This window comes from Triturus cristatus, chromosome 7 (assembly GCF_964204655.1).
Source record: "Triturus cristatus chromosome 7, aTriCri1.1, whole genome shotgun sequence".
Lineage (NCBI taxonomy): Eukaryota > Metazoa > Chordata > Amphibia > Caudata > Salamandridae > Triturus > Triturus cristatus.
In genome coordinates, this window is record NC_140590.1 from 1,151,812,769 (window position 1) to 1,151,838,398 (window position 25,630).

A 25,630-nucleotide genomic window follows, 5' to 3' on the forward strand; every position below is an offset into this window, starting at 1 on the left:
GCTCGATGTTCTAGCTTTGGACGGGCCGCGGCAGCGCCAGCAGGTCCCGGTGAAGGTGGTCGTTACACGGTCCGCGGCAGTGCCAGCAGGTCCCGATGAAGGTGGTCGTTACACGGTCCGCGGCAGCGCCAGCAGGTCCCGATGAAGGTGGTCGTTACAACGGTCCGCGGCAGCGCCAGCAGGTCCCGCCGAGGTTGGAGGATGCAGAAGGCCGCGGCAGCGCCAGCAGGCAGGACGATAGTTCACAAGGCAGGGCTACGGCAGCGCCGGTAGTCCGTCAAGGCTGAGTTCTTCTCGGTGTCTCTCGACTCCAGGATACAACTGCCTTCCTGCTCTGGAGCTGCCCTAGTTATAGGTCTGGCGCCCTTTGATGTCCGGACCCTCGCACTTGGAGGTCGGAAGGTCCGGGATGAGGGAGTCCAGACACCCAGCAGGGGGGTGGAGCCAGCGCCCGGGGGAGCTGGAGGGCGATCGGCACCTGGCGGGGGAGAGCCATCGACACTTCTTTCTCCCATTGACCTGCCAAGTGGTCCGTTCACCTCCTGGGTGGATGGTGGTGCCGGGATGTCGGGGCCTGGCCAGGCCCAGGGTTAGGGTCGAGCTGAGGCCACGCGGCCTCGTGGTGCAGTGTCCAAGATGGCGGCTGGTCCGGACGGGGGAGCCGGTAGTGGTTCGGCCCCATGATACATGGATGTCCGGGGGCAGGAGTTCCGTCGGGAGACGGGGTGCGGGTTGTTCTTGTGGGTAACACCTGGAGGGCCGGGGCTTGGGCCCTGTCATGCGGGGAGGGAGCAAGCCCTTCATGTGGCCTGTCCAACAATGCCACACACTGCTGCACGCCACACACTGCTGCACACTGCTGCATTACTCACTGCTGCATGCTGCACGACACTGCTGCACGCCGCACACTGCTGCACGCCGCACACTGCTGCACGCCGCTGCACGCCACACAGTACTGCTACACGAAACTGCTGCACGCCGCACACTGCTGCACGCCGCACACTGCTGCACGCCGCACTCTGCTGCACGCCGCACTCTGCTGCACGCCGCACACTGCTGCACGCCGCACACTGCTGCATGCCGCTGCACGCCACACAATGCTGCACGCCACACACTGCTGCACGCCACACACTGCTGCACGCCGCACACTGCTGCACGCCGCACACTGCTACACGCCGCACAATGCTACACGAAACACTGCTGCACGCCGCACACTGCTGCACGCCGCACACTGCTACACGCCGCACAATGCTACACGAAACACTGCTGCACGGCACACACTGCTGCACGGCACACACTGCTGCACGCCGCACACTGCTGCACACTACACACTGCTGCATTACTCACTGCTGCACACCGCACACTGCTGCACGCCGCAGCACGCCACACAGTGCTGCATGCCGCACACTGCTGCACGCCGCACACTGCTGCACGCCGCACACTGCTGCACGCCGCACACTGCTGCACACCTCACACTGCTGCACGCCGCACATTGTTGCACTCCACACACTGCTTTTATGCGAGTTTATGCTACTGACCTTGTAAATGACAATGCCTTTTATTTGTTTTAAAACCAAAACATAAATAAAAGGCATTGTAATTTTACAATGCCAATAGCTCAAACTCTTATAAATGCGAGACCTATTGCATTGCAAATGCTTGTTAACTTAGGTTCTAGAAGAGCCGCACTCTTCTGTTTGCTGCTCATATCACTGCAGGCGTATGCTATAGTATACAGACCAACTTGTTTGTTGTACTACAGTTTTGTTCCTTTTTAGTGTTTATAGTGGGGTCCTTCATTCATCGTTGTACCAACATCAGTCCCGAAGATGGTAGTGTGGATGCTTTACCATATGAGACCAAAACGTTGATGCACAGCTCATCTTTCCTTTTGACAATTCATACCAGCCCTATGAGTCTTGTTTTCACTTGAAGACGAACATTCTTTGTTTGCATTGTGAAAGTGGGAATTTAGCACATTGTCATATGTTAAAAAACTGAGCTTCCAACTGTATTGTAATATACATCGTTAATGTATACTATGAACTATCATTTATTCTGAACACCTGTATTTCTTTTTTGTTTGATTGTAATACAATTTTGAAAAGCATGAACACCTGCCAACATGATTGATTATACTTGTCTTTAATTATCTTCTGCTTATTATGTGTAAACCAATTTATTTGAGATGTCACTCTCGGACATCAGAGTAATCAAAACACTTCACTTGTATCCCTGTTTCCAAATAAATCCCTTGTCTCTTTTACCTACCATATTCTTGAGATTAATGCAAGCATTCCATTCATCACTTTTTTGTATACTTAAGTGTTTTTGGAGGCATGGCATCCAAGAGTTGATGGAGGCTAGTGGATGGTTACCACTTGCTTTATGACATTGCGTGGCCACCAAAGTTTTCGTTCAACAACATAATACTCTCCGGGTGTTGTAGTCTTGGTTTAATCCAATTGGACCACCGCCTAACAATGTGTGAAAAGGAGTCCCAGAACTGCGATAACTGGTACATGGTTTAATTGAGAACCCTGGTGCAGGTTCTTGGAAATTGTCTTGGTAACCGTACCGGAGTATTGGTCCCCAACCTGGGTTGCAGCCCCTCCCTCGGCAGGTGCGGTTTTACAGCTCATCCGCGAACTACACATCCCGGCGGCCCTATTGCGTGTCGATTCCATCCTGCCCAGCGGGGGAGGTGGGCTCAGAGCTCTGTTAATGCCGAGAGAGCTGGAGGTGCGCTTGGAGGAACTGGGTCGAGATCACCCCCGGTTGCTGGAGACGGGCTGCAGAGGATTACGTGCCGAGGCACCCCTTCCCTGATAGTCCCAAAGCCCCTGGACATCCCTTGGTAGCTCCGGTCAAACCATCTGGTATCTGCGGGGGCTGCGGGCGGCGTTCGCCGCTCCTGGGCTGAATCGGAGGGTTTCTGGGAAAAAGCTTTGGCCCTGTGCACGGCCTCTCCGGTGCAGAATACGGGCACCGAGGTAGGAGCCACAAGGGGAGAGCAGCGATATCCATCCGACTGCTCTCACAAAGGGCCGCGCTCCCCTGCTCTGATGGTTCGTTCCGACGGGTATTAAAAGCAGTACAGGCCGCCGCGGCTCAGAGCGGCGAGAGGGGCCCGGAGAGGAGGCGGCAGGTAAGGGCCCATACAGCTCCCCGGTACCACGTAGGAGGCCCCATTTTATATCCAGCCCCTCACCCCCCCCCTCTGGCCCAACAGACAGGGAGGTTGTCAGACCGGCTTATAATAGGTATGTAAAGAATATTCAGGGCCGAGCTAGTCACCATTTGGGGGGGGGCACCCTCATCCCCTTCTCCAGACCTGCTTCTCTCTAGCCTGCACGAGTGAGGTCGGACGGAGGTGATGTTGTAAATTCTTTAATTAAAAAAAGACACCCACTCAGTCTCCGCAATTATCCCCCCTCCACCCCTCCCCCCAAGCGCTAGAGGTGGTAGCAGGTAAATGCCACCGGAGGCCTATGGACCTTAACGCCGTTCCTTCAGTGGTAGACGCCCTCTTCCAATCCTGCTCATTCCGAACCAAAAACCCAGCAACCCATGGCTCGTAAACAAGTGCTAAGGAGGATAGATATGTAAATGCCACCGGTAACTTGTGCATCCCACCAAGGATACACTTCCTGATTCATGGGAGTGCCCCTATGTCATAATCAGGCTACAGGATGAGGCGAAGAAGTCGCGGACACCCCCACTACCCCCCAGCCAGCTGGGTTAATGGCACCTCACACGAGTCGAACAGTTGCGGGGTGCTTCGAGGAGTGACGGCAGGGATAAGAATGTCGAGGTGGGGGTGCTAGGCCCACTACTTAAGCATCTTATGAAGGGCTGATCCCTGGAGTCTGAACAAGATTCCTCTATCGACCATATGTTTGCGCGCCAGAAACCCTGAGGCACATCTCTGTTTAGCCAGAAACCCAACTACACCTCCGGCTGTCATAATCGGAGGCCGCCTCCCAGACTGACTTCCAACTGTGGAAGAGGCGGTAAGTAATAGACAAGTATGGATTCGCTGCCACAAGCTTCGAGTCTTCAAACAAGACACGTCCCTCCAGCCAACTCAGATCGCACATATAGAGGTGCCCACACTTTACTAGTGAGGTGATCGTTGAGTAGATAATAACTAAACACCTTGTTTTTTTGTGGTGGTTCCTGTACGCATTTAACTAGGCACCTTATAGGGGAAAGTGTCTGAGAAACTTAAGTTATGCGGGCGTGTATGCATGTTTGCAAATAAAGTATTGCCATGGGATGTTCTTTTATGCTTGAAATGCTGTCAGTCCAGTAACAAGGTCTCACCTGTAAACCATATAAAGTCACGCCTGACTGCTGAAAGGGTGCTTTGATCAAAGTCAACGCATGCAGGAAATATAAAAAAAAAAATACACATGGTATGATCGGCGCCACGAATTTCTCAGTTTTTTATATTTGCTGGTTGTGCTTCTTGGTAGCTCGTTGGGAATGGGAGGTGATAAGATTTAAGGGGGCTTCCGCCGATCGGTCAGTTTTTGTACTCTTTTGACACGTGGAGAGCTCAGTTGATCGCGCTATCAGTGTGCGCTTGTAACACTGATGTAGTGTTGCTGGGCAGTATTTATTTATGGTTATTTCTATAGTGCTTAACTTTGCCTCCGAATTCAGAGGGGAGAGGGAGAGATGCAACATAGGTTCTAGGAGAGGGTGAAGGCATACCAAGGCAGGATGGGGAAGGAGACTTCATAGTGCATTAGTTTTTACCAAAATGGTAACGTCTTTAAGGATGAAAAAATAGTGCGTTTAGGATAGCCCACAATGATGTCTGCCATGAAAGGCAGCAGTAGAGTGGAAGATTTAGAAGAGGGCAAATGAAGTCAGATGGCAGGGCAAGCCGCAACCTTTAGAGGAATCTAGACAGAGTTAAGAAGTCTTGTTGCTCTGTTCGAGAGGTATTGGATGGGCTACAGAGAGCCAAGAAACTGGCCTCCCTCCATCTTTTAACTCCTCAGATAGACCTCTCATGTGGATTCTTTAGAGATACCTGTGGGACTTCGGCAGAAGAGGGAGTGAAAGGGTAGGAGACAATCTGGCCCCGCAGACTTGTGGGGGGACAGAGGCAGAAATGCATCATTAGGGGCAGATGGTTAGGCAGGCACATTTGCATAGTGTGGCATGGACTGTCCTTTCAGTGCACACCCTGTTTTTCCCGTCTTACCTCTTTGTTAATCCCCAAAGGTTCTTTGTTTCACTAGGACAGTAACTAGAATTTGGGCCACATTCAAAAATCAGTGCACATAATACTGCCTGTTTCGCCCCAGGATACCTGGATCGGAACTGCAATGAGCACGCAGGTCACAGGCCTTATGCCCAGCAGTATGATAGGGAAAGCTTGTTTTGCAACACAGTGTAAAATAATTTACATGACCGGTCAGACGAGCCTTGGTGCCCAACTTAATACTTAAATGACGATTTTGTATGTTTTCTTTTCAAGGCATTAACTGTGAAATGCAGATTTTGATGTGTATAGTGTTTCTTCTGGAGATGTCCATGCCTCCTCCCATGCAGAGTGGACCAGCTAGATCCCAGGCTCACTTTTTCACATAGACCCATCTTCCTGTTGATATAGCATCTCTTCAGCTCTTGAATGATGGGTCTCTGAGGATGTACAGGTAGACACACACAATACAATGTTAGCAAGTGCTTATTGGTTATGCACCACTGAGTAGTGTGAGAAGGAAAAGAGAACATGGGAATAGGCTTTATGGTTTACATCCAAATAAGTATTTCATTGTCGTGGTGAACAGCTAGGAGGGCCCTGTTCTTGTACAGGTCTGATGAGGTAACCCTTCTAACAGAAGATTGCTGTTATGTGTGAGGACAGCTTGTACATCCACGACTGTAGTGTGAAGTGGAGATCAGTTAAGAGCTTTGATTCTTTGGGCCAGCATAGATGCGCTGCTTCAGTGGGATGCAGGAGTGCTATGGTGGTAGTTAAACTGCTCCTGTTCAGTATGGTGCACCAGGGTGTTAACTCTATTGACGTGTTAGAGATGTTTTTAGCTTATGAGCTTGAATGGTTGGAAGAGTGTTCAAGTACTAGTTCTTTGCAAGGGTGTAAGATAGTGTGAACTTGTAACATGCTATGCTTGTGGGACTATAGGATGGTTGATTGTGATGGTGCAAGGGCTGAGACGTGATGTCGCATTGCTTATTTGTTGAGCACATTCTGAGGGAGGACAGGAGAGATGGAAGAGACGGTCAAAGAGAGAAGAAATGTGGAAAACCAAAGAGAAACAAAATAAGCCCTATTAATACTGTATCCTTCCATAGTATGCTAGTATTTCAACGGGCGCTAATGACATCTTGTGGGTAGCTAGGTTTTAGGCAGCAGGTAGCATAGTGCTTTAGAGAGAGGTACAGAATACCAAGGACCCATTGGAGTAGACAACATGGACACAGTTTCAGAATAGTCAAACTATTGAAAACCCCAACAGTCAAAAAGGTAGGTGACTAGTCTTTTATCGTGATCCAGGTCGAAAAAGGATCCTCACTGTAGATATTTCCATTTAGAAATGGCATTGAAAGATAGTCAATACTTTATTATATATGTATAGATTAATAAAAATAGAGCAGAAGAATAATTAATTAAGCACTAGCGGCGTTAATGGAGGATCCAGTTTTCCCGTTTCCCATATTTTCTAGAAAGGCTTTTTGAAGCCTTTATACTTCTAGAATCCAACTTTGGTATGTGGATATTCCAGTTTAGAATTTTATCAAAAGTTACTTTGACATGTGTTTTGAACTCTGTTCAATTAAATATGTGGTTAGGGCTCAGCTAAACCCTGGGGTGGGACGTTCAAGCAACATGATTTTGGTTTTTGTTAGCTGAACCGTTAATCCTGTAATTTTATCCATGTAATCACTTGTGTTGGTGACGGCCCATTTGGGTCAGTGAAAGAATGACCAAGTTATTCGCTAATGCTAGATGGCTAATCTTTTGACGGCCAAGCTTTGGGGCAGAGTAATCAAAACTTTGGCAGATTATCCATATTTTGAGAGTAGTATTTTGAGTTCTTCTGAAGGTGTTAATGAAGTTCCGGATTATTGGATAATTTCCTGAAAAGCTTAGTTGAGCGTTCTTGGTTCTGTGGAAGAATTTCTTGGAGGAGAGTCTGCTCTGGGGGTTTTCATGAGCCAGCTGAGATGATCATTTTTTTGGCTAGATAACTATGGACTTTAAAAAAAAATATATAAGGCTTTAGGAACAACACAGAATAACTTGAATAATCTTGTAAACTCTAGGGGAATCCTTATGGAACAAAGCAGGATGGGTAAGATTTAAGCTGATGCCTCCAGATATCAGAAGAGCTGCCACATCAGTGCTGCTTTGAAAGGAATTAAGTAAAATATTGGTATTTAAGACCGCAGATAAATGTAATAGTTTCTGGAAAGAACTAGGGCTACAACCACATAATTGAGGTCATCACACGGAGTTACTTGTTTTCATGAGACATGGGAGTCTGATTTGATGGGCAACCCTTTTTGCTAGTGCATTAGTGGGAACCTGCCTATTAAGTTTTTTTTTTTTTTTTGAGTAAGGCGTTACGATTTAGCACCCTCCACAGTCGGTTTTTGTTGTAGTAGGTTGCATCCACACCAGCTTGAATTATATTGGAGGGTGAAATGAGGATTTTCCAAATTTAGAGGGTTTAGCTTGAGATAATGGTGAGACATAGACTGAGTTATTTGTAAGGCGTTGGCTGGTTCAGTAATATCATCTGAGGAGGACTCTTTACAATAGCTCAATGTCATTGGCGTAGTTGTGAAAGGAGATGCTTAACTGATTTATAAGGGAGTAGTGGGGTTCCATGTATATTAAGACTGATGTGGAAAGAATGGATCCTCGAGGTACTTGCTGTTGAAAGGTGGGAGGGGTTCGATGAGGAGTTGGCTATCATTATTAGCTGGGAGCAGTTGGCCAGGTTGGACTCCAACCATCTCACTGCAGAGTTGCCGATTCTTATTTGTAGTTCCATTGTTTCATGAGCGACTTGATGAATTCACTGATAATTTCTGAAGGACAAAAAAAAAAGCAGATTTGCCCTGATCTAGGATTAAGAGTGCACCATCCATTATTTGCAAGATGGCAATCTTAATATAGATCTAGGAGATGATTATTCTTGGATGTAGAGCATTAACTGATTTGCAGTACAGCTTTCCAGGAATTTAGCGGGCAAAGACAGATTAGAAAATAGTTGGAAATTATTCAGGACTTCTTGCTCTGTTCTGTTTTTAGATCAACAGATGGCCTTAGGCAGTATTTAGAACCTCTGGGAATATTCCTTGCTTTAGGGTGGAATTAACCAAATTTGTTAGGAAGTGTACGAGTGATGGACTAGTTTCCACTCACTAGGTTTGTTGGGATTTGCATCCAATAGATGAGGTTTTTCTCATTCCTGTCTGCTTGACCTTTTGCCTTTGACCTCTGAGTATTTGCGGGTCAGGCCGAAGGTAAGTAATCAAACAAATTTGACCCAGAGAGAACGTTCGATATCTTATTTTATCCTGGAAAGAAGTTGGGGTTTTTCAGTTTTCCTTACGTTCTTTGACATCCTGTTATATTGAAGTTGTGGGTCAATTGTTTAGCTTTTCAAAATTTCAAATACCTTCCTGAGTTGTTTGAACCCTGTTGATTTTGACTTTGATGAAGCTTTTTCGTCAAGTTATGTTTGTAGGCATTTTTTTAGTTTTAGTTTTCTGGGTTCAGATGAGAGGAATGTAGCTCCATATTCTCTCTGAGGCTCCAGAAATGTCCCTATCCTCATGTAGTTCTTTGTATTATTAACTGCTTGGGTCAGGGGAAGGAGGGTGTTTCATCTGCTACTTTAGTTAGAATTTTGTCATGGCGTGTTAAGCAGTTGGCATTAATATCAATTATGGGATTCAGTAGCTTGATGTCCAGTTTCTATTTTCGATCAGACCCGTCAGTCACTGAAACTTCTTACCAGACCTTTTCTTTCTATAACTGCCCATTGCTGGGTTTTTGTGCAATATGATGTGAAAGGTATATTAAGTGATCAGGCTAAGCCAGTCCAAAAGGACAGGTTTTTCACTTTTCATATAGTTGGCTGGTCCTATTATATGAATGAGTGTCAAGCGTGATTGATCAGTATAATTATTTTTCAGAAAATAGCCTGACCAGACATACGCTTCAGTTAAGTCTCCACAAAACAGATTGAAGCCATCTCTGATTGTGTTGTTTGCAGCTGATGTCATTGGCCAGCCCCCTATTTATACTGCAAACCTCTTTTGCATTCTCTCCTAAAGGTGCATTTACGTGTGGGTACATGGCTTAAGTGGGAGGGTGTGATAATTAGAAGATAACAGAAGACTGAGGTAGATTGATTGGTCATGCTGTTTGTCTCTGTTGGTGTCCTGGGTGTTGGGGGGTAGTGAGCATTAATTAGAATGTTGTGTTCATGAGGGTTAATGGAGTTTGGGTGCAGTGGGTCAGGCTCATGACTCCGTCCAGGTAGGTGAGTGTTGGTGGTAAGGGTATAGTCACTAAGCCTGGTGATCAGGTCCTTGGCAACACTGGTACGTTGCGATTGGTTGTCAGGAAGACTCATAGCATGCATAACGATTTTTCTCTTAAGCTACTCAATGTGTGTTAGCATACAGAGTGCAATACTAAAAGAAATAAGGGTTGTACGGTGTGAACATTGGAATTGTGAATGGATTATAGCAATCAGACTAGTAGAATATTTTTTTAAATATATTATCCCTTTTTCATTTGAAAGTGACAATGGATAGCTGCCATATGCAAGACCGGTCTGGGGAAGCGAAATGTGAGTGATGCACATTAGAGAAGCAAAAATATTAAAACAGTTTAGTGATGGAATACCAATTTAATTCAAAAAGGTGAAATGCTACAAAGCTATCCATGGGTTATGTTTCTTGAACTTCTAGATAAACTCAAAAATAATGTCTTCATGCATATTGACCACAGAAGCTAGTTTGTTGTAACTAAGCAATGCAAACTCCTGGTACTAACAGTGCTGCGTGATCAAATGAAGTCCTTTCACCCAAGGTGAATTTCTTGCCTTGGGAAAATTAGCAGATCTTTTTCTGATCTATTGAACAAATTCTTTGCCATGGTGGCAGAACCGCCCAAAGAAGTTGAACTTATTTAAGTGGTATGTGCATCTGTTACTAAATGACAGTATAAAAGTTATTGAGGCAAATTTTGTGGCACTATCTAAAAACTATGCCGATTGCATCGTGTGCAGGGTAGGAAAGCAAAAGATACACAATTGATGGACGGAGTGCAGAACAAATCAAAACATTCACCCCCAGTCAAGAGATCTGGGTTAAATCCATCATTCTTTTGCTCACCATGCCACCCCAGTTTAGACCTGGCCATATGCAAATCAGTCTTGACCCTGTGCCTCATGGGAACAGTCCAGCACGAACTGCCAGGCCAGGTCCTCCCTGGACCGGAAACAAGCATCCTAGGACCGGTTTCGGGGTTTCACCCCTCTTCAGCCAGGATAGCTTGATTCCAGTGGCACAGTGAGCCCAGGACCCACGTCTGGGCATACCTGGTGCACATAGGGTGAGAAAGCAAAAGATACACAATTGATGGACTGAATGCAGAACAAATCAAAACATTCACCCCCAGTCAAGAGATCTGGGTTAAATTCATCATTCTTAGGCCCAGGGTCAAGACTGATTTGCATATGGCTGGGTCCAAACTGGAATGGCATGGTGAGCAAAAAAACAATGGATTTAGGCCCAGATCTCTGTACTGGGGTGAATGTATGACATTGTTCTGCATTCTATCCATCAATAGTTCTCTTTTTTTTTTTTTTTTTTTTTTTTTTTTTTGCTCGTGTGCAGGGTAAGCAGTGATATCTATATAGATTGGTCATAATGAATACTTGTTCCTGCCAACACCTGAAAAGGACTGGAACTGAGAGGGTGGAAATGGGGTGACTTATGAGATCATCCAGCGTTGAATAAACAATGTCTTCCAAGGTTTGCATGGTCTCTACAGGATCCCGTCTTTTTGCTCATTGATTGTTTGGCACAAGTGTCTATCATCTGTAACACTGATCCGTTCAAACATGTTTTCTTAGGTGTTGGCAAAGTGTTTTTAATTTGCCTGGGGTGGTAAAGGCAATTCCAGAGCCCCAAGGCTGTAACTAAAAGGCTTTTCCTCCTGTTTTCTTTTGTAACATGACAGCAACCACTTTCTTAGCCGAAGATCTCCTGGGATGTCTAAGTAGGGGAGAAAGTAGTCTGCTGGAAAAGATGACTAATTGGGAAGGCAGCCTTGTACACTATGTACGTGGATTACATAAAAAGCTTTGGTAGAGGGATAACCAAACAAGCCGGGGCAGGAGTGGGATAATATATTCTTTTCTAATTTCTACCTATGCTGTAATATTAGGAGTGTTACATTTTTTATTGGTTTGAATGTCAAAGACAAACATTTATAGTAAAGAAAGCATTATTACAGCAATATCCACTTCGTGGTGGTAGTACAAACTTAGACAAACACAATTTTACAGATGACAGGCTACCATGCGTGGATAGTGTATAATTGTCACTACACTTCTAATGGAACCGCTGATCAAAATTTGAATCTAATTATGGTAAAACCAAATGTCATATCCCCCCCCCCCCCCCCCCCCCCCTCCGATTGCCCAGGAGTGTCCCCAAGTTATTACAAAGCATATGTATATCGGCTCTAAATGCAGGCACATGCATTTACAGAAGACAGTAAGAGAAAACATTGCATGTTTTTTTATTAGTTAAGTCAGCCAGAGGGCAATATATTAGCCACTATGGGGGTCAGCAAGAGGTTAAAAGGCGTGGTGCACTTATGTGAAACTGCGTAGCCTGTGTGATCTGTTCCTTGTTCTTCTAATAGGATTAAAAAGTGGAGGTTATGAATCATTGCAGTCTTTAATCACCCTTCCCGTCTACTTTGAAAGTCTGCAAATGTTTGTCCCAGTACACTGCAATAGGGTATTTCCACAATCCCCACTTTTCCCTGTGGAGCCTTCGATTTTCAGCCTCAGACCAGCATTCAAGGTCTCTTCGTCATGTGCTAATTGTGGGAGGCTTTAAGGATTTCCACCTTATAGTGATCACTGGCTAAGCTGGTATAAGGGCCAGGTCAGTGAATTAATGGTGACTTGTTTTTTTTAGGCCTTGCACGTGTATGCTCAGAAAACGGGCTTCAATTAACTTGTCTTGGTCTGTTGGTTTTGGAGGAAATACATTGCATGACCTCGTTTTAGAAGGGGTGTAATTTATCACAAGCCCGTAATATAGGCAGAAATTCAGATTGTGAATAAATAGTAGCATATGAGGCAGGCTGCTGTCATACGATAAATCTGAAGTGACTTGTATGGTGTAAGGTAAGCCCTATCCATACCGCTGAATTGAATACATTTAAAGCGAGCATTCTGGGATGCCTTCCAGAGGTATTCCAGAGCACTCTGCCATTCTTTATCATTATACCCACCCAGTGTATTCCTCCAATTGGTCTTTAAGGGATTGCAGAGATCCACCAGTATGTTTTAGGCTGCCTTTGTAGAACTAAGTTACCAGTTTGTATAAAATGTTTGCATGATACATACGTAGGGGGCTCTGTACTATTAGTGTTCCACTGTGTCTTAAGCATTCATGTGATTGTGCCATTCATCAAAAACTGGTCTCGCTGCTCGTATGCGCCCGTGGATGCCTGGAACTCCTGAATTGACCACATCATCATAAAGGTTCCCCACAGTGTGAATACCCATTTCTCCCCAGCAAGCCAACCCTTGTACGCGCTCCCGCTCTTGTGAGAAAGTCCTGCAATGGAATCGTTTGTGCATATGTCGCGGGGGTATACTGAAGACAGTTCTTCAGGTTTATTACTGCCCCCTTAACCAAAGTTGGGAGATCTCTTGGGGAATCTGGAGCCCATAAATACATTTCTATGTAGGTCTCCCGCTTAGATTTTTTTTCTATCGTTATTCCAGTAATTCTTAAGTGAAGACCTGCCCGCCAGTAGGCTGCCATTGATGTTGGACAGCAAAGTAGAATCCACGGAAGTCATAGCACCCAAACTCCCTCTACTGGGTGACACTTTTAGTTTAGCTAGGCTCACCCTACGTCTTCCCTTGCCCTATATGAGATCTATAATTGGGAGTACATTTGATTAAAAGTTATTATTGGTATCGTCAATGGAAGATTCACAAAATAGTGAAGAAGATGAGGGAGAATTATCATTTTCACAGTAGCTTCGTGACTAGGCACTCACAAATGGTAGCAATGACCAGAAGGTCATTTGGGATTTCAAGGACTGTAGCACCCTGCACAGATTCCCATCAAGATCATTGGTTTGGCCATTGTATATATTCATCCCCAGGCTTTGGAAGTTGTGGGCTGCTCATTGAAGCATCTAGTCTCCTAGGGTGATGACTCGTTAGGTGATGTATGCTGAAGCGTATATGCATGAGATTGTGTGGTTGACCCAAAGTGTGATATTCTATAAAATTCACCAATGAATTAGCAGTTGGACAAAGTTCTTTGGTCACATCTCAGATATAAAGTAGCATGTTGTCCGCATATAGAAATGGCATGTATATCCTCCTCCTCCAGGATGCCCCAAGTCTGCCCCAGTTCACACAGGTTTATAACCAGGGGTTCCAGAGACATTTGTAGTGAAGACACTGAAAACCCTGGTCTTCTACCCTTGGCTACAGCATAGGCACAATATCCTAGGCTTGAAAATCTCAACAGGTATGTCCAATCTAGAGAATGAAAAAGGCCTTCTCAAGGTCAAGTGCAAGGCAGGCTGAGTTAGGCCAGGCTTCAGGAGCCTATTCAGGGATGTGATAAAACAGTCTAATTAGACAGGTGTTCCTCTGGGATATAAAGCCATATTGTTCTTCATGTAGGAGCTCAAGTAATAGTGGGAGGAGCCTATCTGCTAGGAAATTACTCAAGATTTTATATTCGGTATTCAATATTGGAAGTGGCCTACAGCAGGATATGTTTAATGGGTCTTGTCCAGGTTTTAAGATTGAGGTGACCACAGCTGCTTTAGTTGTGATAAGGAGGTGAACTAGCAAAGCTTCATATATGGCTTAGAATTTCACAGTCGGGCCTTCTGACCCAGGTGTCTTGCCCCTAGACAGTGTGCAAGTCGCTTGCTGAATTTATTGTTCTCAGTTGGGAGTCGCTTAGCCTTCCGCTGCTTCTCGTGGCAACTGGGATCTGGGCATATCACCCAAGAAGTCCTCAATGGCTGTAGCCATGTGGTCTGTTGGATTGGAATGTAAATGGGCATAGTAAACCCTAAATGAGTCCCTAATTTCCTCTTGTGTATGCACCTCAACTCCCTCCTGATTTCTAATAGACCTGATATGGCCTTGTGGGTGTGGCGGTCCAGCAAGGCACACCAGTAGTCATCCCCCTCTGACACCCTCCGTGTGGGTTGTTTCCTGTAAAACCTATGTGGTCGAGACATGTAAGGCGCTCCAGTAATGAGGCAAGCTTCTGCCTGCCTTCAATTAGGTGGCCAAGGCAGGAAGGGTCATGAGAACAGAGGGCTCCAGTGAGAGTAAGGAATCCTCTATTCTTTTCAAGTTCGTTTTTATTTTTGTGTGAGTTCCTATGGTAGTATTAATGCAGAAGCCCCTAATCCCCACTTTGAAAGCTCCCCACTCAGGGAGAGGCGAGGAAGCTATGCTTTCATGAAAATAGTCCATATTATATCTGTTCTTCCCTAGTGGGCTGTATCTTTGAACCATGTGGGTTAGCAGTTTCCAGGTTGATACTGGTGTATATGAGCTTTTCCCCATTCTAAGCCCACCTCCTTCGGCTTATGGTCAAATAATTCTTGTGATATATTGATGTCTGGAGGTTTTCTGATCAAACAACGTGGTAAAGCTTGACATGCAGATTATGAGATGGGGATTAGGAGTATTCCTGCCAGCCTGAATTTTTTTGTCTCCAAGTATTAACTTGTGTCTATTCCCGCAGCCATACCTCAGACGCTTTGGTGTTGCACATTGCCGGAGCTCTTGGTAGTGGAGCATGAAAGTGGTTAAGTTGTATGTAGAGTGTGGTATTAGAGCCCCCTCCCCCAAAAACACAGGGAACAGTCAACACGTTTGCATAACAATGTGTCTAGGCAGAGATGTTGATCAACATTGGCTGGGGGAGCTATCTAATTGTCCTTTAAGTAGGACATAGCGCCCTAGTGTAATACTTAAGTAGGAAAAAGGTATTCCTGGTTTTCAAGCAGATTGCTGCACCTCTAGCGTATGCCGAACAAGTGGCGCTGATCAATTGTCTCCTTCCATTTGTGTCTGTTGTGTATTACTTTCTCTCGCAAATGTGCCTCTTGGAGAAACACAACTTGTGCTCCCTGGCGAAGTAGTTGGCTAGCATCATGTGTCTTTTATGTAGTGAGCCCAGTCCCCTTATATTCTAAGTTGTGAAGAGGTATTTACTGCTGGTTCTTGCAGTGTGGAATTGTGGCATGTTATTCAGTGAAGAATAGCCATGGTGTGACTGGAGACATCAAGTAGGTTCATATGCACTATAATAAGTTTAAGAGCGTTCTGGGACTGAAGACACCAGGGCAAAGCCTAAAAAGTCCCATTCTGACACCTGGCCAGTTGCTAAAAAAGGCAATCTCACCAAAAATCCACTTGACTAAAACAGATACCAAGCTGCTAAAACTGGGCATGAAAATAATATTTTGGTTATAGCTTGGGGGTAGAGCCACTTGCACCAGGGCGATATTCTCTGTTGGCCAATTGATCAGCCCAGATAACTGCCCAGCTGTCAGGCTATAATTGTGTGAAGAGGAACCCATTGTGGCAAGCAGTTATGAGTTTAATGTGCTAAAAAAGTTTGATTGCTTTAGCTTGTATGAATCTCTTTGGTCTTGTGTCCCAACAGTTAGAGTGGCGGGCGTCGTTATCGGAATAATTCTATTTAAAGCAAGTGTAGCAGTAAGTATTACTGATTATGTGAAATCAGTGTGCTGTTGTCTCACTCTGGGTATGTTTGTGGTAACGATTTTGCGCATCATCTAGGAGCAGTGTGGTGATAAACACTGATAGCACAGAATATATACAATAATTAGCATTTTTAGATACATTTGTTTGCATCCTGGAGCGTTCCCAAGGGGAGCACAGTGGAGTCATTGCTGGTGCTTCTTCAGTGTTGTCTTTGTGGGAGAATGGAGCTCGATCGCGAATGGCAGCTGCAGTTGCAATCGCTGCACTATACCCCTCCTGGATCTCGTTATTGGAGGGTGTACCATGGACTGCCTTTCAGCGATGTTTCCTGACGCATTGTCCTGGAATAGGTGACTGGGATTTGTTGCCATGTGATTATGTCCCAATTGCTTCCCACGCTTTCGGCAACAACCTGGTATTCCGCCAGCCAGGCCCAAGCATTCTCTTGGCTGGTTAAACACTTTTTTTGCTGATAAGCAATTATTTTCAGCTTAGCGGGGAAGAGTAGTGCATCGGTGAGGCATGTCTCCGAGTCACTTTCTTACACTCAAAAAGGAATCCCTCCAATTTTGCACTGCTAGAGTATTGTTGGGCTGTGACCTATTGTCAAAAGGGTGTCCAGAGCATGCTTTTTGATGGATCCGGTCGTGGTAATTCAGGAGTTTAGAGACTGTTGGCCTGGACAGAGCCTTCAGAGGGGTATCATCTGTTGGAGACACAGTTTGCTCATTCAGCTGGGAACATTGGTGACAGTCCTTGAGGGTAAACATCCTTCATAAGCCAGTTCTTAATGTATATCGTAATGTTCAGGCCGTCTCTGGTTTTTGGTAGGCCGTCTATGTGCAGGTTATTTTACCAGGCTTATCCTTCAGTGTCCTCAGCACGGCTTTCAAGGAATGTGATCCATTCTATGAGGTCTTAACATTGTACTGGTTGCATCGATATATTGTGGTTGCAGCTCCTTAGTGTCTTCATTACTTTTAACTTTGTCCCTCAGTTTCCATAGCTTTTTTTTCTCAGTATGTTCTAATCAAGTACCAGTGTATCTACTTTCACTATTAAAGCAGTCCGTGTTTTTTAGCCCAGAGGGCTGCATTCCATTGGAGAGGAGCGCCAGAGTAGAATCCTCAAGGTCTCCAGGGCTTGGCATCTACCTTATGGGTGTGATACTAGGTTGGTAGACTTGGACCTGCCCATTGGACCAAAGGAGGATGGCTTTGTTGAGCGCAGTTCAGGTGTGTTGCTTAATGTTCAGTTTTTATGGTACATTGACAACCTGCCTGGCACCCGCTGGAGAAATACTTGTCTCTCCTGGTCAGTACAAGCAGCTGTTTCAATGGAGCAGGGCTCCAGATGTCCCACGCCAGACATGGCGGATGTTGTGGATCATCAGTGGTAAGCAGCTCTCGCAACAACTTAGTTGGATGTACTTGAAATAATCTGAGTGCCAATCTCTTAGCATTCGAGGTTGTTCACCACCGTACTAGCTTTTTTTGTCTCTCTGGTGAGAGCAGTTGGAATCCAGTCAGGGGTGCACCACAAGACAGTTGGCCCCAAAATGTGAAGGTGTTGTTGATATCCAACCCGGATTAGGGAAGGGTGACATAGCCTTGCGTAGGCAGTAAAGGGAAACCTTACCTAATCTTTCAATTTAGCAATCCTGTATTATCAAGCAGTAGTCTCACACGTACTGTACTAGGTGACGCTTTGTAGTATGAGGTGGAGGCTAGGGCCTTTTTGAGGTCTGAGAATCACAGCTGAACACCTGGACGAAGCAATAGTTAGTGTCGTATAGCAGATCAGGTTTGATCCTCAACTCTGCAGCGCTCTTCAGGGTGCAGTTATGGCAGGACCGGAGGGGTCGCTCATGGAGTCAGCCTAATCCGGCCTCCCTCATGATATTGAATGTTGGGCTGATGCCAAAGAATGGCCAGGTAAAGTAACGTGTGCCAAAATAGCCCCTGTGTTGGTATTGCCAGTGTGCCCTTTCTTAAATCTAGGTAACCCCATCCGAGGGATGACACAGGAGAAGAAGGCATCACTGAGCAGGCGCCTAGGCCATCTGAATATTCCAGAGCACCCATCACTTCTAATAGACGTGCGGGGAAGAGGAGTGGGTGGGGATATCAAGCTGTTTGTGTTGATCTGCACTATCTTTCACGAGTTTGAAGATTTCTACTGTTCTGCTGTTCCCTGGTTCATGTTTGAAGGAGGGCCCCAGTCATGCATAGAGTACATAAGGGCGGGGGTGAGGAGACGCGGACCTTACTTCCAGGGCTCGTGCTCTGACGTCCGCTGCTGGAGTCTGAGACAGACCTGCATCCCGGGCCATTCTAGATTACCACCTACTTGCTTCTCTGGGGAAATCTTTTGGCGAATACGGTCATGGATTCTCTGTATTGACCGCTATTTTAGGGTGAAGGCGGGATCTGCTGCATTTTTACTAGGCTCATCGTGAGGTATTTGTAATCTGAACGCAAGCTTATCTCTGCAAATGCTGTTGGATTGTCTGGGCAGGCAGGGAGTTTGTTTACCTCTCATCCTCCAAGTTTGTTGGTTAGCCCACCCCCCAATTGTGTTAAAGTTAACATATTAAGCCCAGGAGCAGGACAAATGATAATCTTATTACAGTAGTTTAATCTCTTAAGACTATTGACCATACCTTACTTGACAAGAGTCAATGCAGTGATAATTTAAGTTGTACACATTAGATAAATAATCATTCTTGACTATACATGAACGATCTGTGATGGATCCCAGATCTTGGACTGAATTAGCTGTCCGGTTGAGCAAGCCTCATGATTTTGTCCAGACGTCTGATTTCCAGCATGCTTAGTGGCCTACAATAATAAATGTCTGTTTGCAACCCTCTCTCGAGCGTCAGATGATTTATTTGCATCCGCACATCTATCAAATATTGACAAGAGCAGAGGGTATTCTTCTGTGACATTTTAAGTTGGTATTGCTCATTCAGACTTAAAGAATGTTGCATGATCAACATAAGGATGAAGTTGAAACCTAGGTATCTGTCTTGTGGGTATGTGTTGTCCTAAGACCTTTCACTGTGGAATCTTCATTGACGTACACTGCACACTGATTTATGCTGCTGAAGATCCTGCCTTTTGTGTTCCTATTTTCTTATCTTTTACATAAACTCAGGGCACTCCTGAAAACATATTTTACAGGGGTGCCCTCGATCCCAAGCCTCTAACCTTGTTTTTATTTTTTTTCTTATCCCCATTCTAACCATACCCTGTGTTAGCAGTTTTTTCATTTAGTAGGTGGATGCAAGTAACAAGCTACAAATTGCCACTGGACTATTGTACGATGAACAAATAATTCCAGTAACCCTGTACATAAACATTAAAAATAATTGTAGATTAAGATTATTCCAGAGGGGCTCCCCAAGCTTTTGAAATATCTAAATAAGTTTGATTTCAAAGCAATGAGTAGAATTCGATGTGAGTGAAAGATGATCCAGTGTAGTGCCCTTTCTTGAAGCCCAAGTTTTGCAATAAACATTCTGAATTTTCATGTTCTTTATTTTGCCAATATGGCGGGTACAATTAAAACATTGTCCTGAATGAATCTTTTGAATCTTTCTTGGAGGAGGTCGGGTGTCCACTCTAGGCAGTGACTTATGACTTAAGGTATTTCATTGGGATAAGACATTCAAAAGTAGCCAGGAGATTGGGCAGAGTCAGTCCTCTTATACTGCTGACAGGTGCGGTTTTCTTGAATTCAGAGAACTCCCACCAACTCTACATAATTTCCTTTGTCCCGATAGGAATCCAGCCTGTAACGATTGTGAGGCGATCTTTCGTCACAGATACCTGGACCTGAAATATGTACTATTTCCACCAGTTATGTGGGGGATGAGGAAAGTTGAAAATGTGCGACAGCTTACCAATTCATTTTTTTAATTGTTTTTTTATATAAAGGATTGATAATTGCACATATGTTTTACATCAAGTAGCGTGGTCCTAACCTGGTAAGACAGCTAATTGGAAGTTTGTTTGTTCCCAAAATATTAACCATATTACGTAACCAGTTTTGATTCAAATGAAGCTCAGTTCGGTACTTGTGTTTTTGCTACTATTGGTTTACCAAGGAGGAAAAAAATTCTGAAACCATTCACTGGGTGTGTTTGAGTTCTTCAAGCTTTGATGCATTGTAATAGTTTGGTATTGTGTATGTAAGATTTTTTTATTACATATACTGCTTTTTTTGATTACATATACTGCTTTTATTGCTTTTTGTGACTGTTATTTTTCTTTAGTGTTCTGGTTTTATTTATTTTCTGGTTCTAACCGTGATTTAAAGAAACCTGTTCTTCTGGCCTGCGAGGTGTAGGAGGTGCTGACGTTTGTAGCCATCTAATTTTAAATATTCATTTTCCGCAGGAAAATCTGGTATACAATATTTGTTCCCTTTATGATCATGTTTTCCTTAAACAGGTGTCAGAAATAGTGGCAATTTGGTTTTAACATAAAAGGTTGACCTTTGGTGTAAAGTACACCCATTACAATGCTTGTGGCTTAAACATTCACTTGTTGAGGCGATGACTTTGCATTTGAGATTCCAAAAGGTTATTGTCTCCAAACCTTATTTTAAAATCTAACATAGTAATCATTGTTGTAGCACAGCAGTGTCATCTGTCAGTTCATAGCTGATTCGGATGGACAGTGCAGACCAACCACTCAAAGCGCAAGAATGCATCAGTGCAAATTGTGGTCATAGATTCACCAGTTGTCAGTGGCCCAAATTGGGGCAAGTAATATTTGATTTATCAGGTTTGAAGGAGGTGAGAAGCTACGAAAGGGGTACTCACCATCTAAAATTTAAACCAATGTATGCAATCAAGGAGGGTTAACCTTATCTGCTATGATCCTTGTGCTATTAAGGATCATTAGTTGGATACTGGCATATCTTAGATATTTTTTTGGGATCCTCACCCACAGGTGCCACTTGTGGCATGCTTCCTCATTGGATCCTCACCCACCGTGCCTAGTGTGAGTGGGTGGGCTCGACGCAATTTGTAAGCGGAGCACTTTACTAAAAGGAAGTTATTTATGTTAAGAATAAAATTGCTTTCTGGATCTTTTTATTTTAATCCGAGGTCTTTTAGCAAGTTTAAAAACAGAATGATGTAACTGGGTATAATGGCCTAAAACTAAAACATCCGTGGGTTGACATGTTTCAGCTGTTCTGTGTCTCTCTAAGGGTCAGCAGGCTTTCTTCAGGACCTATATAAACATAATTCCTGTAATATATTACTTGGTTGTACCATTTTTTTCAATAAATTGGTGGTATGAATATCATACATATGATGCAGCATGCAATGGGGATCATCACTGATTAAAATTTGTATGCCTTACTACCCTCCATTATATAGCTTCAATGACCCGTGGTTGATTGACTGAACAATAATTTCTCACAAGTGTCCTATAAGCAAAATGGTAGCCACCACGTTTTCAAAAATCAGTGTAAAAAATGCAGTCGAATGATTGGGTCTAATTCTTATGTGTTGGGTTTACATTTATAAATATTGTTCTTTGTATCCTTTTTACCCTGTCTTCACATTGCAGTGTAGCAGTTCTGTTTTGAAATCTTTTCTAAAACTAAGATATTGTGTTTTGGCAACACTGCACTTTACCACACTTAAAGGATATCTGTGAATATATGTAAGGAGTGCTTGACTGATTGAAATACATTTTTCCGTGTTTCTATTTACAACTGATCCCCTGAGCCCTTCTTACAAAAAGGCATTCTTTGTGTTCAATCTTTGAGTTTTTTTCTCTGTATACTAGGGAAGGAACACCTGCATATGCAGCCTGATCTACACACTATATTCTATTTAATATAATTTTTGTTAATGTTGACTCTTCCTTTCTGCCTTATAAACCCTTACGCCACAGAAAATGCAAGGACAAACCAGTTCAGTAAATACGAGGCCACCGTCGAGCCTGCATTATTAATTCCTGCTATTCTCTTAAATCTTAGTTTACAAATGTTGCTACAGTTTGGACCATTGTTTGCTTTTGTCGTCTTGTTAGTGTATTAATGTTGTGCACTCTTTTGGGGAGAAGGGGGCCTTATCTTAAATTTTCATGCATTTTATCGAGATTAGTAGGCCACACTCTACCCGTACAGACGTTTGTGTCATTGAGGTTAGATTTGCTGCTGTTTTTGTTATGTATATAAATATTTATCACTATTATAATTTATCAGTGTTAAATTGTATGCATGCTACATTAATTTATTCTTATGTTACGTTATTATATGACATAATTTTCGATTCTGTAATAGACTTCTTGCACACTCCCGTTGCAGTGATATTACTAGTGTGTGAATGATTATGGTTTATATTGTATGTTCTTTAGGTAATCAACATTAATCTTCTCTTGCATTACTTTTAAAATCCTCTCCAATGTTTCCCACTACTTAATTATTTGGCTATGTGGGAGCTTCTTCCAAGACCACCAGCCTTGAACTGTTATACTGGCTGTGGTGTGCCATTGCTTAGTAACTCATTACAATGAGGTCATCCTACATTTACGATATTTGTTTGTGCTTTTTATTGGGATTCTGTTTTATTTATTTCTCTAACACGCTCAAATACTTTTTTGCCCTTAACTCTTTCTGGGATCCCCAATATCATTTAATAGGCATTTTGACCTTATTGACATAATGGTAGTTTTCTGCTACTTATTTGTACGCAGTTCTTATTTGGCTATATCGTCTAATCTCCGTAGACAAGTCGGTGTATTATTGCTCACTCGCTATTTCATCGCCAGGCAAGACAACCAACATTTTCTAGGGAAGATACTACTATCATTTAATAGGTGAGCTCCAAGACTGCTATGGTTTAATCTAAAGCGGAAAGACATGACTACACTCTTGCTGTAACCTATTTTTATTTCACTTTTTGGCACTTTAAAATCTCTAGTGTTTTACATCCTGCTCTTGGAGTTGCTATGCTAGCCTTTACGTTTCTTCTGTAAGGTATCAGATTTTTTGTGCGATTTCCCATGATTTGGATTTCAGTGCCCTTAGCAGTCCGCAGGTTGACAGGCTATTTGAAGTTCAGAAATGCACTTAGGACCTGGCTGTTTAGGCAAGCTTATCAGCTCACATAATTTGGGTTTTGGCTTTTGGTTTTGCTTTACAACTTTACTGCCCCTCAGTACCACAAAACCTTACGGTGAACTTGCAGTTTACAAATTCCACTTAACATAAGATCCCTTGATCTACGTAATAGAAAACCACTTTAATAGAGCAGAAAGTGCAGCTATTATTTATTATTATATATATATATATATATATATATATATATATATATATATATATATATATATATATATATATATATATATATATATATATATATATATATATAATTTTTTTTTTTTATAGAATCTTATGCCAAATCCGTCTACTTAACATGTTAGTCCATGGGTTAAAGTTTTCCTTTCTAATTCAAGAGGTATTTTGACAGCAAACCTTTCCCAGACTCAGCAAATACTTTTGCAAGAATCTTCCTAGTGCATCTAAGCGCACAGTCAGTTGATTTTTGAGTAGAGTGGATTTACCTCTGACCTAATGATTATTGGATCATTGTTTTTTTAGTTTAAATCACCTCTCAATAAGGATTCATCAATTCTGTCCACAATAGAGGGACTGATTTACATGATGGTGATAAAGGTTGGGGTGCTGTGTTTTGTTATTGGTGAAGATATACGCAGAGTGGTTCAGCTTAATACCAGTGGAACTGAAATATGCAATGATATCTTGTCCAAAACTGATAATGGTCACAGTTTTTCTGCTGGCTTCTCTGAGACCCTGAGTGTGAACTGGTAGAATAGGTGGATTCTATGGTTTATTTGGTGTAGCTGCCCATCTAGGAAACACCAGTACTAATAGTTTTGTACAGAGACTCTGGAAATGGCAGCCTCGGCATCCAATTATTTGGCAGAAAAACCTATATAGAGCTTGGGAGGTTTATTCAGGGAAGAACTCTCCTCTGGGCTACGTTTACATTCTTGTTGGCAATAAAAAAGTTGTTCAGTACCCTTTTGCTATTCAGTGATTTCTCACTAAGTGTGCTATCCCTTTTTTTCGGATTCCTCTGCCCACCATTGATTCCTTTGTGGTATGTCTCGTGGCTACGGTTTCATTTTAATGTTACTGAGCCTTGGCTACTATTGTACTGCAATTAACTTTATAGTTGACACGTTAAAGGATCTTCCCCAAAGTAGCTTGGTTGGATAGTTACGGTGCACGTAAAGTAACAGAACAGGTAAGGTACTTTCATAAAAGGCGATTCAATAATCACACATGATCACTTAAATGCTTAGTCAGACTTATAGCTTTAGAAAAGGCCAGACGTTCATTTCAGTTTTAAATAGTGGGTCGTCTAAAATGAGCAATTCCAACGAAAATTAGGCCACAGCACCCTCTGCAGCTGAGATATAGTGCAGACTTTATTTTAGCACTTACGTGGTGAGGAACTATTGTTTATTTGACATTGGAGTCTGTGAGAAATATTGTTCTTTTGGATCACAAATGCTCAGATGCCTAGGAGGGAGTCAAATTTGATCTCAGATGGCTACATGACTGCCTCTTTTCTGAGCTTCTCTGCAATCCAGGGTTAAAGGAAGTTAACTGTAGCCAACGACTCCAGTGCCAAACCCAACACTCCTGTGTACGGAGGGTCCCAAAACCACTACAAGCAAGACAAATAGATTCAAGAGTACTGTAGTGGGTGATTGGTGTACTAAAGTCTCCACTGTCTGTATTGGGAGACAGTTACACTATCCAGATGGACACTTGTGACTCCAGCGTATTCCAATGCAGTTCATGTAGTAAAGAGACCTAATAGTACCTTGTGATTGATTGTCAAGGGTGTTCTTGCTTGGTCCTGGTCAAGGTTTTTGAGGACTTTGGGGGCAAATGCAAAATTGCATCTGTCCCAGATTGGAGTTGAGGATTTCCTTTAATGCTGGTCCGTTCTTGAACATCAGAGAGGTTTGATTTCCTATGTGATCTTGGTAAGTTAAGATAGAGTAAACAACTGACTGGATGATCCTCACACAAAATAGTAAGGGTTTTTGGGGTCAGCTGGGGATAACTGCCTATTAAATTGGATCCTTGTTTGATGCATTTCATGTACCGCAGGCAAGGATTAAGATTTAACTACAAATAGTGTCCCAAAATGAAGGAGACTGGTAGTTTGAGTACCTTGAGAAGTTGTTTCCTGTGTATCACTTTTAAATGATAAAACAGCAGAGTAGCTTCCAAAGTTGATTAAGGGCAGGTAGGCTGCAGGTGAGGCCTAGGAGTGAGAATGGTACCTGTACCGGGTCCAGCATCCTTTTAGAAAATCTTTAGTCATTACTGAAGTTGAAGTCAGATCCTTACACTTTGGAAAAGAGGACATACAGCAAGATAGTTGTGTAGTTAAATACTTAAAGCGTCATATCAGATCTGATAACCAAACTTGCCCCTTATATTGGAGCAAGTAGTGGCTGTTCTTCAGTACTGTAGGGTGAGGTATGGGGTAGATTGGCTTGTTGTGAAAGGCTTGCATTTTGTTG

At 43.4% G+C, this 25,630-nt stretch overlaps 1 protein-coding gene across 5 annotated transcripts in view; it reads left to right on the forward strand.

Annotated features, from left to right (window-relative positions):
• Window positions 1–2,715: 2,715 nt before the first annotated feature.
• The window catches only part of FAM53C (family with sequence similarity 53 member C), a 115,029-nt gene continuing 92,114 nt past the window's right edge, over window positions 2,716–25,630 (forward strand). The window contains exon 1 of one of the 5 annotated variants that reach the window (XM_085618389.1): window positions 2,716–4,013. The gene's annotated coding sequence lies outside the window, so the exon portion shown is untranslated. The remainder of the gene's footprint in view (window positions 4,014–25,630) is intronic. The other 4 variants (XM_085618388.1, XM_085618390.1, XM_085618391.1 and 1 more) reach the window with 4 other exon arrangements.